The 12,254-nt window shown below is 37.1% G+C and overlaps 1 long non-coding RNA gene across 1 annotated transcript; it reads left to right on the top strand.

Moving 5' to 3' along the window:
• The first annotated feature begins 11,045 nt into the window (after positions 1-11,045).
• Positions 11,046-11,968, top strand: LOC136283580 (uncharacterized). Its single transcript, XR_010718865.1, has 3 exons — positions 11,046-11,183; positions 11,331-11,411; positions 11,768-11,968. It is a non-coding gene; the product is annotated as an uncharacterized lncRNA (long non-coding RNA).
• The last annotated feature ends 286 nt before the right edge of the window (positions 11,969-12,254 follow it).

Below are 12,254 nucleotides of genomic sequence, written 5' to 3'. Positions count from 1 at the left end.
AGAAAAGGTATATATATTTTATATATATTCTCAAATTAAGACGTTCTTAAAAACGGATGTGTACATATATTTATATTTATATATAGGAAGTATAAAAAGCCTCTATTTTGGTATCGTATAGTTATCTGTCAGTCTCTCGGCTCCCCCACCCCCTTCGTAAATTCATGGTTCAATGCTTGGTCTGGAATTGGGAAAGCAATACGCTTCATGCTCTATGATAGCTGATGTAGTTGTTGAGGGATCTGATTTCCTCTAATTGGCTTTTAACTCAAACTAAACAATTGCCGAAAGTACTAGTCAGCTTTAGATAAGCTAAAGAAGCAAACTTTATGAATGAATGAAGTGAAATGCATTTTGCTGAGGGATTTATCGAACCAGCTGCTTGGACTACGATACACATATAGCCATCGGCTTGTGTTTTACAGTTGAAATTAGTTATCTTTGTATGGAAAAAATTCAATTCTCATATATATTTAGAAGGCATCCTACATTTTGTTCTCACTGAAATAAGTCACTAATAAAATGTTACACAAAAAAAACCAAGCAAATATGCGATCTCGTAATTGGTTCCACTGGGACAGTTTTGCTTCTTATCCATAACTCAACATAATGGTTTTACTGCTTATTGAGTAATTAATTAATGTTCTTCAGATGAGCTGAATGAAATTCGTTAAAGAGCTCTTAAACAGTCGGATACACCTTGCATCAACTGCCCCCTCAAATACCAATGAAAATTACTGTGAAAAATCATTAGTTTATAGGTGGAGGTGTTGTTAGCAAGAAGGAAACCGCAGCGACCGGGATTTTCATACTGCTCCTTCTTCGGTGTTGTGCAGAGGAAACATGCAGAATAACATGCGCGTACCCTAATTCAATACCTCAATAACGCAAGATAACACGGCTTAATAAAACAAAACATTCACTTTTAATATTAAAATGATTCCGTCGAAATGTAGATAGTTTAATGTAAAAATATACTGCTTGAATTCAATAAAGGCTGTGTTCTCACAAACTCTTCTTAGGGGACTGATCGAATCAGCTGCTTGGACTGTGTTGCATACATATTGGTGATGCTCTATCAGTAGATTAATCTGTTTTTACAAACTCTTCAAGGAACAAAATTTAATGTTTATACATAATTTCCATAAACGAAAATGAGCGGGAAGAAAACGAGTTTCGAAATAAAAAGAAGACTGGAGGAAGAGCCGACCCAAAGACATTTCGGACACAGCGTGAGATACAATACCGGAAGGAGCTGAAGTGTAAATAGGAACAAAAGTGATAAGTAATCTTCTTTTTTTCAAAGTCTGTAACTCAAAGGTACTAAACCAAGTTATCGTTTGAAAGGCAATAGCCTTAATTCACAGAGTTCTTTTATTAGCATGTAGCTTTACCTCATAACCCAATTCTCGTTATGATGATGGATTCAATCATTCTAAGAGTTTTTGCGTTGGAACTACCAGCTGGTGACAACCTTGAGGAGTGTTTTGAATTCGTTTCCGAATAAACAAAAAGTTTAGAAATGTTAAATTAAGCACGTTTATTGTCGATTTCATGCCGAAAAAAAAAGGGTCAACCGATGTCGGCAGGATTCCGAATTTGACCAAAGAAAGAAGCACTGTGGGTTTTACAATCTGTAAAATGATAATTTGAATAGGAGGTGGGGTATGTCCAGAAAATGGCCTGATAAACTGAGGAAACAGTTGTTAGAAAAACTCTTTGAGGACAGTATTGTGATTGTAAAGGGTTACGGAATCGCATCATGCGAAAATGTATAGGAATTCTAAAGAAAGTTTTTCCTCAGGAAGATTTCGGTGATAAGGAAAACAATTCACCGTTTCCTTTTGTAAACATATTCCTTGGAGAGTCTAATCGAACCAGCAGCTTGGACTACAATGCACACACTGGGGAGGGGGGGGGGGGGTCTATCATTTGAAAAATCTACATCCAAAAACACTCCGAGAAAAAAAACATTTTCATTGTTATCACTAAAAAAAACTAGTTTTAAAGCCTAACGTTACACAGACAAGTTCCATACAAACATAATTTCTCACAATCGGGTCCGCTTGCATGGGCTGTTGTGTCTACGAATCTCCATAGATAAACCTATTGTAAAGCCCTCAAGATATGGGAATTACCTGAAGGAGTAGGAAGTTAATTTAAAGATGCTGATGCGAGCCTCGATGACTTTTAGGAGAATAACTGAGAATCAAGACCAAAGAGTTAGAGAGAATTCGCTCAATGATTATGAATAAAACTCAAATTTAAGCGCGGCGACCGTATTTGAACTCAGAAAACAACTGAAATTAGATCAAATAGCCTTGTCAATTAATATTTAGTCGGTGGATTCAAAGGGTCTCAAAGTGCTACCATTGTTGATGCAAGTAATTAAAAACAATTTCTTTAAAAGGAAAATGCAATAATTTTCCGGCCAAGTAGGTATTTTAATAATAATAAAATACTAGTACTATTTAGCAATATTTATTACGTTGTAGTGTCATGAACGTAAAAGGAAACGGTTCTACTGTTGCCGGAAAATTCATTAATTTTTCTCCCCTAAGAGCTAAATAAAGATATCTCCTAAACAGCCGGATACATCTTACTTTGACTGACGCACCTCTATATATCTTCATATGCGAGAGGTTTTGCGAAAAATTATCAGTTGGTGAGTGAGGCTGGTACAAACAAGATGAAAACTGTAGCGATTTGGATGTTGGCACTACTCCTTTCTTCAGTGTTGGTCGAAGGAATGTTCCCACAAACAAAAAATACGGTAAATTAGTTATCATAGAGATCCCGTGTGCTTAAATTTTTTCCAAAACCTGCCATAACTGTTTTATGATCGCCCCTTAATCACTTCATTATTTTTAATCCTATCTCATTTAATATTCTGTTTGCTTCTTTTTTCTTCTTCTTGAATGAGTTCAGTTTTCGATGTAAACCATACTATCATCGATTTCAGCTAGGTATCAACTGACGTTATTATTCAATTACTTCTCGTAAACGGCGTTTTCACTCCACTATTTTTAGGGAAAATCGCAGGAGAGAGAAAATCTAACAGAATACTCGAAGATGAACGCCCGCAGACGCTTGAAAGAGGTTAGTGCAGAAATCTCCCAGTAGCGAACAACTTTTTTGAGTTGGTTATTTTTAAGCGTGGCCTGTGTCATTTTGGGTACTGTGGTGCATTCGTACTTATATGCAACGAGCTACATAGCAAATATCTTAAGAGTCAAGAAGAGGCGTCATCATTTTTTCTTCTTACAGACGAGTGAAGGCGAGTAGGATTAGGGCGGGAGATTTTCCTCAAACACGCGCCCCTCCTGTCGCTCCTGTTTCACGGAGAGAGCCCGCTAATTCTATTCATTCTTTTATGTTTATATTGCTTGTTTAGAGAACACTGGAGCTCAAGTACCGAAGAGAAATCTGCTTACAGGCCCGTGAGCTAAGATGTGGAGTGGAGCAACAGAAATGAAACCACGTCAACTTAAGACAGCAAAGCTTACCATAATTTAACGGTCGCCTGCTTTATTAAATAATTTAATTGGAATATAAAACGCTGCTGCAAAAATAAACTTTTTAAATCCATAAGAGATTGTGTCCTTATGATAAACATACATCGGTTACAATGTGTAAAAATAAAATCTGTGGATGATACAATGGATAGACATTTCTTTGTTTCTTCAAACTTTTCAGACAATCAGTCTCTTTGCAAGATTTTAAACCAGATCTATTGGCTACCAAAAAGTAGTTGAACCAGTCAATGAATTAATTACCGAATAAATGAATGAACCTTGGAACAATCGAGTGTTTACGAGACAACTTTGCTATTTCACTTATTATAGTTTACCATTTATCGCACCATAGCTGAGTAACCGAACATTTTGATTGGTACTTTTTCTAATTATAGCGCGCTAAAATAATTCCGATGTGAAAAAAGGATAGCAAAATATTTTCATGCCATGCACATGACAATATGATAATCGGAAAAGAGAGGGAAGAAAACTGGGCTAATTAACACTTATTTATTCCCAGAGTGATTATCATGTAACTTCTATCAGTACCATTCAGACATTGAGAATGCTCAAACTTATCACGAAGAAGTTTTTTCTAACACTAACTTATTTTACGGAAATAAGTTACAAGGAAAAATTTAGCTGCCAGGGGGGAGAATTAAAAATGAGATCTTGATAGTAGAAGGGTTGAGGAACAAGAGATCCGAAGATATTTCGGGCATAACGTGATTTACAGGGAACCAAATTATATCTTGGAACAATAGAGATCGGTTTCATGAAAATCACTTCATCTTCAAGGCTTTGTAAAGTTAAGTTACTTTCTAATAACGATCCACCGAAGTGTAAGTAGCTAATGGTACCGGATATTTACCGTAACCCGCGAGAAACATATTACTTAAAACTGCAACAGTTACACCTTCCAGTTCGGTATGAAAAAACTTTCCCGAAGCAACTTTCACTTAGCAGGGCAGCGGATGGCAATTTAAGTCAAGACTCTCCCACAAAAGTCTCCCGTTGTCCAGAAAATTAGCTGATTAGCAAGAAAACAGTGGTTAGAAAATCTTTTCCTCCACCTCAGCAAACACATAAAAAAATTTAGAGGAGCTCTAAGGAAGTATTTCCTCAGAAATTTTTATACGAGAGCGGGAAGAAATTCCCCGTTTAATTTTGAAAACATATTCCTTGAGGACCTGATCGCACCAGCTGCAAACTCCACGAATTTCCACAGATAAACCGGTTGTAACTTTTAGCCCTCAAGATATGGTAACTACCTGAAGGAGTAAGAAGCTAATTCAAAGATGTTAATGCGAACCTCAAAGACTTTTAGAAGTGTAACTGAAAATCAGGATAAAAGAGTTCAATATAATTCGTTATATGATTGTGGACAAAACCTGGGTTTAAAAACAGTGACAGTTGGTAACCAGAAACAACTGAAAACAGATCACATGGCATTGTCAATAATCATTCCGTCGAAAGGTCCAAAAGGTCTCAAAGTGACAGCATTCACGATGGAAGCTAGTAAATAGAATTTCTTTAAAAGAAAAAAAAAGCAGAAACGTTTTAGCCACATTGGTATTTACTTCGTTGTAGTGACAGGAACGTAAAAGGAAACGATTTTATTGCTGCCAAAAAAATTCATTAGTATTCTCTACTATATTTAATTAAACGACTGTAAATATATGAAAGTCTTATATTTGAACTGCAGATAAAGACGTGAATATGAAAGCGATCTCCGCAGTAATAAACACCACTTGAGCAGTAGTGAAAATAAGGCCTGAAAAAATTCAGTCCTGTATGGGAAGATCGTTTTCATATTCACTTCTCATATGCAGTTCAAATATATAACTTTCATATACTTACAGTCGTTTATTCGCCACTTTATGGGTTTATTTGGAACCAACATGATGACCAGCACCCAGTTGGCTTGTTAGCTCAGTTGGTTGACATTCTCAGCATTAGACTCCAATGAAACTAAGTTAAAATCATGGAAATTACATTTGTCAAAAGTGACCATGGTAGGGTCTATAATTGGCCGCAGAATAAACTAAAACCGACAGGGTAGGGGTTCTGAGAGGCCAGAGGCAAGAAATTAACCATATTACACCCCCCACCCCCCACAAGAATGATATCAAAAATCCTGCGATCTGATTGGCTTCATGCTGTGTGCTATGGATTCTGTAATAATTGGTGATTGAAGTGAGTAGCCCACCAGTGTGACATTGTATAGAACAAAATAAAATGAAAACATGAGCCTTTCTTGTTGCTTATTTTTTATGGCTAGTTGACATATTATATAAACAATTAGATTCTCTAGATTTCTACACGTACTGGTCATTTAGACCTCTCCAAAATCAACTATCATGTGAAGAAATCTCAAACAGTGTGGTGTGACTAGCATGCATATAGCCAGACCTCTTACCATGACAGGACTGGAAAAGAATTGAAGGCCACCATATATGGACCCTGTGACATAATATAACATAAATCAAAAACTTATGAATATAAAAAATCTGAAGCCTTACCAGCTTTTTAAAATACATTTTTTTCCACACTTCTAAGTCTTCAGTTTGTACTTTCAAGACAGTAACCATAACCAAAAAATCTTAGAAAGAAAAGGAATCTTTTGTCTATGTTCAACTTGTTCTTTTGTTTGCAAGAGATATTTTTCTGGACAACTTGTCAGACAAGAACAACGATGATGTGAAATACTCATTTTATGAGAAACAAAAACAAAAGCATATATGAATATACAAAAAAATGAACAAGGTTAACTTCCCATCGAGAGGAAGCACTTGAGGTTTTTTTTAATGTGGGATAAAGTAAAACATCGAATAAACAGGTGTAATTAGTCAATGAACTGGCGAGTTTCCAGGTAGAGCAAATTTATTTATGTTTCGCAGTGTTCTTGTTAGCAGATCCACTCACCGATAACTCCGACAAGTGACGGTGATGCCCCAAGCTCTCTGGCTCTGTGAGTCAATAGAGGTAGGAAGCAGCTTACAGCAAATAAATCCTGTTAGACAAAAGACGGAAACAATCTCTGGTCTCTTGATCAATGTTTGATGTATACTCATTTCAACAAGTCTGAGGAAGCATACCAAAAATCATACGCAGTACACACAGTAGATCAGTGCAGTTCCCTCCTTCATCTTCATAAATGAAGCTATAGTCATCTTTGGCCACTTCGAACCGAGAACACCATGCATGTTGAATTTGTTTGATTATCTTTCTCACAGAAACAAAATAAACCTTAAATTAGTCGTCTGAGGACTGGGCGCGTTTTGATTGGTTTGTCCTTCCACGTGATCAGACTACTAACTCGTCACGCAAAGATTTGGCCACCAATAACGTAACGTGATGACGATAACGCAAGGTCTCTTTTCGAGTGAACTCGCGGAAAACATCACCAGTCGGGGTTGATTTAAAGATTCAAGTCCCTGAAGTGTAAATACGTGTAGGTAGCTAAATTCATGTCCCTCAACGCCATCTCATTTTGGACTCGTCACGCAAATTTCACAACAAAGAACTGACTTTTCGATACTTTCGTTTCCTTTTACCAGTTATAGATAGTGCTAGCATGATTTGAAAAAACGGACATAAAAAATAGCACTGCTGGCATAATCACCATACTTTTAGCTGTTTGGTCTCCAAGACTGGGAGAAGGGGGTTACTATTAAAAATAGCACTGCTGGCATAATCACCATACTTTTAGGTGTTTGGTCTCCAAGACTGGGGGAAGGGGGTTACTTCAATACTGAGTCGTTCGTTCGTCTTCTGGAGAACTGTGCGCACCTGAAGTAAAATCACGTCAGTCTTAGTTTCTGCTTTCACGGGTAACAAAATGGCATTGAAAAGGAACGATATGCTAACATGGAGATGTAAATTAAGTCACCGCTCTCAGCACTAGGGTAATTATTCGTCCTGAACACAAAACCATGTTGGAGTAGTATCCGCGCGTAAAACCATAGAGAGGCTATGTTACAGTTTATAGTAAGCATCTTTGCTTTAAAAAAAGTCACCTTCCAAGTGCACTTTTATCGAAATTAATCGAGTTCAGGCACAAACCTAACTGATTGTGAATCGCTTCGATTGTTTATGATCCGGTGTAAACCAAGAACTGTGATAAAATTCAATTATCTTACGTTCAGAATTAAGCGGACGAAAACAGTCCTGTGCTTCTCTGACAAAAGAAAACTTGTGGAATTCACCGCCGCATAACGTTAATTTCAATCAGTCGAAAAAACTAGCGGTCACATCAAATGCTTTCTGAGGTATTTTCGCTCCGAGGCTAAAAACTAATCAGATACGGAAGAAAATCTTGCTAATAAAGATCATTGCGTTACAATGCAGATGCGTGTCATTGATGTTCGAAAGAAATTGGGCATATTTTAGTTCTGAACTTATTCAAGGACGTTAATATATTTTTGTTAATATGTTTTAGCAGATTATGCATGCGTTTATTATTTTTCGAAGTTGGATGTTTACCATTAATGTAGATCTCTCAGAGATTTTCCGTAAGCGTGGCTTTTGAGATAAGAGCAGCATTGCATGAGTCGCAAGTTCCCAACCATGGTCATCTCTAGATCAAGTTCTATATAGGTGCGAGTTTAGCATAGATATTCTTTGATTTCATTTCCTTTTTCAAGTTTTCAAAAAGGAGATAATTTTTAGCATAATTTGGAAAAAATAGACCAGTGCTGGCAGGATATGATATGCTACTTTTACTAGCACAATCTATAGGGGCTTAGTTAAGCTACTAAGCCGGCGGTTTTTGGCGAGAGTGGTAAACATGATGATAAAGGAGCCGCAAAAAAAAAAGTAGAACTCTGTATTTCTTTCACGGATTCACCGTTAGGAAGCTTGGTATAGTATCGACGACAAACTGAGTTGTTAGTCAGTGTATCGCGCAGTTAGAAAACCGCATTGTTAATATTAAAATTTGTGTTTTAGTTAATTGTCCTGTTAGACCGCATGTTTTACATTTCTTTTACATTTATTTATAATTCTCGCAAAAAAAAAGACAAAAACAACAACAACCAAAAAAATTAGCAAAATAAAGACTTTCTTAATTGAATCTCAGCCAAGGTATATTCTTACTATGCTCTTAAAATTTTCGGCTAATTAATCGCAGCCTACACATTCTTAAAAGAAGGTTCTCATAAAACTAATAGTAGAAGATCGTCATTTGATAGTGCTCTATCATAAGAATTATCTATGACCATACTATGAAACCTTTGCATGGAAAGACATTCAATTTTCATATATGCACTCGTTTTCTTTCCTTATCCTCAGAGTTGCCTCTCGCTCATTCCATGTTTTAAAAGCTGAATTTGGCATGGCGGCTTTTCGTGCGTGCAGGACGACATCTTTTCGATGGCTTCATTATCGCGATAGTGGAATGAAAAAAAAACGTAGCAGAAAGACGATAAACAGTTAAATAATTTTGGGACAAATACCGGGTTAAAGAAAAATTATCTCTGTCTTGGCCAATCAAAACTTGGTAATTTTTCCCTCTGTGTTGTGATCAAGTATCATTTTTAAAAAGGACGAAATAGAGCGATACCGTTCTGCCGGTCATACTAGTACGTTCCAGAGGTTGTCGAGACATTTAGGTAAAAGGGAATGATTTTAATGCTGTCTGAGAAAAAAAATCAACGTTCTTCAGTATGTTCAGATGGGCTGCATTATATAAGGATCAAAAAAGGGCTCTTAAACATCCGATTACATGTCATGTCAATTGTTCATGCCGGCATAATTTTAAGCATAATATTGACTAAAATTTTAGCATAAACGCGTTGAACTGCATTTCTAGTACTTTTATAATGAAGTTTTCAAGGTCGTTTTCAGCATATGCACAAATGAGAGGTAATTGTAAATTTGTGTCGATAACTTGGTTTAAAATTACTGTCAGTAAAATCTGGTCAAAATGTTCAAAATTTGGGTTTTTTCGGTCTCTAGTTGAGAAATCATTTAAGTGTAATTTATTGAAAGAAAGAATAATTCTTCCATAGAATGCGAGAGAGCACTGAAAGAGTGTTTTACGGTAGCTGGTACCGAATAGTGAAAAGTGTAATAATACTCGTCCCCAGCAGAGTGTTCATGTTCTTCGCGGACTCTCGTCCGGGATCTCGATTTGCATGTTTCGTTTACATCGTGTATTGCACCGCACAAATGAGAAGAAGCTGTCACATTTCCAAAAACATTGAGAAGAAAGAGTCATCGTGAAACGGTGAAAAAGGAAAGTTGCTTTATGGTGAATCTAAAAGATAGCTCGGGCCAAGGAAAACGAAGGCAGAAGATTTTGATGAAGTGAAAATTTTGCCTTTCCCAATGAATTTTTTGTACTTCGTTCAACCCACTCGTTTTTCCTGGTGAGGGCACGAGATGACCTTCCCTGGAATTGCGATGGACCTCTTTGTCACGAGACTTGCCAAGGGAGTTCAATGTTGCCTATCATTGGTTGGTAATGTGACCGTAATAACACACGACTGAATACGATGAAAAACCGGGAATTTTTCTGGAGGCTAAAAACTCGAGGTTTGTTTTTACGCAAGCTACTTCTACTTAAATGAATTAATGAGGTGTGTAGATTTGTTGGATTTTCGTGAAAATTGGCCAGATTGTTCTTTAGATATTAACGCACAATTTTCTCTCGGCACTCTTAATCCCCACGCTATCATTTCATTCAACACCGACGCAGCACCACAATTTCTTTAAAAGACTGACACCTTTCATTCGTAAATATGCGCAGTCTGAGAATTTGGTCGAATGAAATGTTTTGCTTGAGGTGGCACAGGTAGCCCAAGCTCACGTCTCTAGAAAAAGCCAACGTCACGCGTTGTGTGACTCGGTGTTAAGTTACGAGAGGAACTGTTGAAAATTTCAACACCTTATGAGGACTAGTATGGGGAACGAAATATAGTCCATTTACAACGATAAATTTCTGCCGTTTTAAGCTTGCTTTACCATCGCTGTTATTCCTGTTACTTCGTCTTTTAATAATAACAAAAGCGATGGTAAAACAAGCTTAAAACGGCAGAAATCGCCAGAAACTACAACGAACACTCACGATGTGAGTAAGTTTTATTGATTTTACGTGTAAATTATTCGTATTTCGAAATATTTATCGTTATAAATCGACCTACTTCGCTTCTCATACTATTCCTTATAAACTTTACACCGAGTCACACAAAGCGTGACGCTTTCATGAATTAATCGTGGGCTTTTTCTCGAGACGTGAGCTTGGGCTACCTGTGGAATTGAAGGAAACCTCTTATCACCGGTAAGTTTCACCTGTCACCTAAGTTTCACCATCACGGGAGGCAAAAAGGAAATGGGGGTTGGAAGGCTCTTAAACGCCCTTAGATTGAGTTATTACGTGGTAAATTATGTAAAATCACGAGCATAACTTTGGGCGTAATGATATGTTTTCAGGGAAGAGGCTCAAAATTAAAATGCTCGAATTTTCCAGTATAATGTTTCTGATCCCAATTGTAGCCGTTATGTATTCAAGAATTGCTGTGGAAAAGTATCAGTTCATAGGTGGAGGTAGTGTTTGAAAAGATGGGAACCGCAGCAACCTGGATTTTGATATTGCTTCTTTCTTCGATGTTGGTCGAAGGGATGATACTCAACATAAAGGGAAAAAAAGGGGAAATTCAAAGAAAAGTATGTTTCTTTGACTTCTTCCAAAACGTGCCAAAATTATCCATTAATCGGGAACTGACTACTCACTTACTTGTTACTTTGAGTTAAAGTTCGGTGGTGTAAACCAGTTACTTCTGTTAAAAGCCTTTTTAATGAAACTATTTACAGGCAAAGAGGCTGAAGAGAAAGCACCAAGAACGTGAAAATTCAGAAATCTTGACGCTGAACAACTGCAGACGGTTGAAAGAGGTTAGTAAACAAAACCGTCTCTGATTCAGTCTCTCTTCTTGGTACTAAACGAACAGGCGTTGCACGCAACGAGCAGCATATGCTTGTGTTTCGAATCAACGCCAAAACTTTTCTAATTTCCTGTAATTAGTCAATCTTGTTTTCGCTTTAGCAGCACGATCTTTTGTCGTTCTACTCGTCCAGGCTTTAATTTTGATGGATTAAAGACCACCACTGTAAAAATGTATTATGCTAAGTCCAGCTACTGGGTATGAGTAAAAAAAGGCACAGGTAAAACTTTTTTGTTTGACTTTTTTTGTCACGTCAGCCTTTTCCGGTCGAAACAAATCTTTGTTCGGTATGCTTTGCTTTTTCAGATACAGATGGAGCTGAAATTCCGGAGAGACTTCTGCTCACAGGCCCGTGAGCTAGGATGTCAGATGGATTAAGCGAATCCACCAATCCATGAAACTCAAGATGAGACAGCTTACTATAACTAAATATTCGCCTTTACTAATAACTGAATCAGACGAAATGTATAGACTGTGTACTGTGAAAACATACTGCTTGAATTTAATAAAGGCTGTGTTCCTATATGGACAATAAATAAATGGTTTTTGCTATGTGTTAAAACGATATCGGCGGACCGGCGTTTTTAATTCCCATCATCTGAGTTAAAAAGCATTATTCCACGCATAAAACACTCAGGTATGAAAACCCAAAGGGAAGAAAACCTGAATCAGAATGGTAAAAAGATCGCATCACATCCGAAGACATTTCGGGCACTGCGTAAGTTGCAGTATCGGAGGGAGTTGGAATGTAAATTACTAGAACAAATCAGATGATTTAATAATTAATCTACTC

The sequence above is a fragment of the Pocillopora verrucosa genome, chromosome 9 (genome assembly GCF_036669915.1).
Source record: "Pocillopora verrucosa isolate sample1 chromosome 9, ASM3666991v2, whole genome shotgun sequence".
Classification (NCBI taxonomy): Eukaryota; Metazoa; Cnidaria; class Anthozoa; order Scleractinia; family Pocilloporidae; genus Pocillopora; species Pocillopora verrucosa.
The sequence above is the reverse complement of the archived record's forward strand: the minus strand, read 5'-3'. Positions and strand labels throughout refer to the sequence as shown.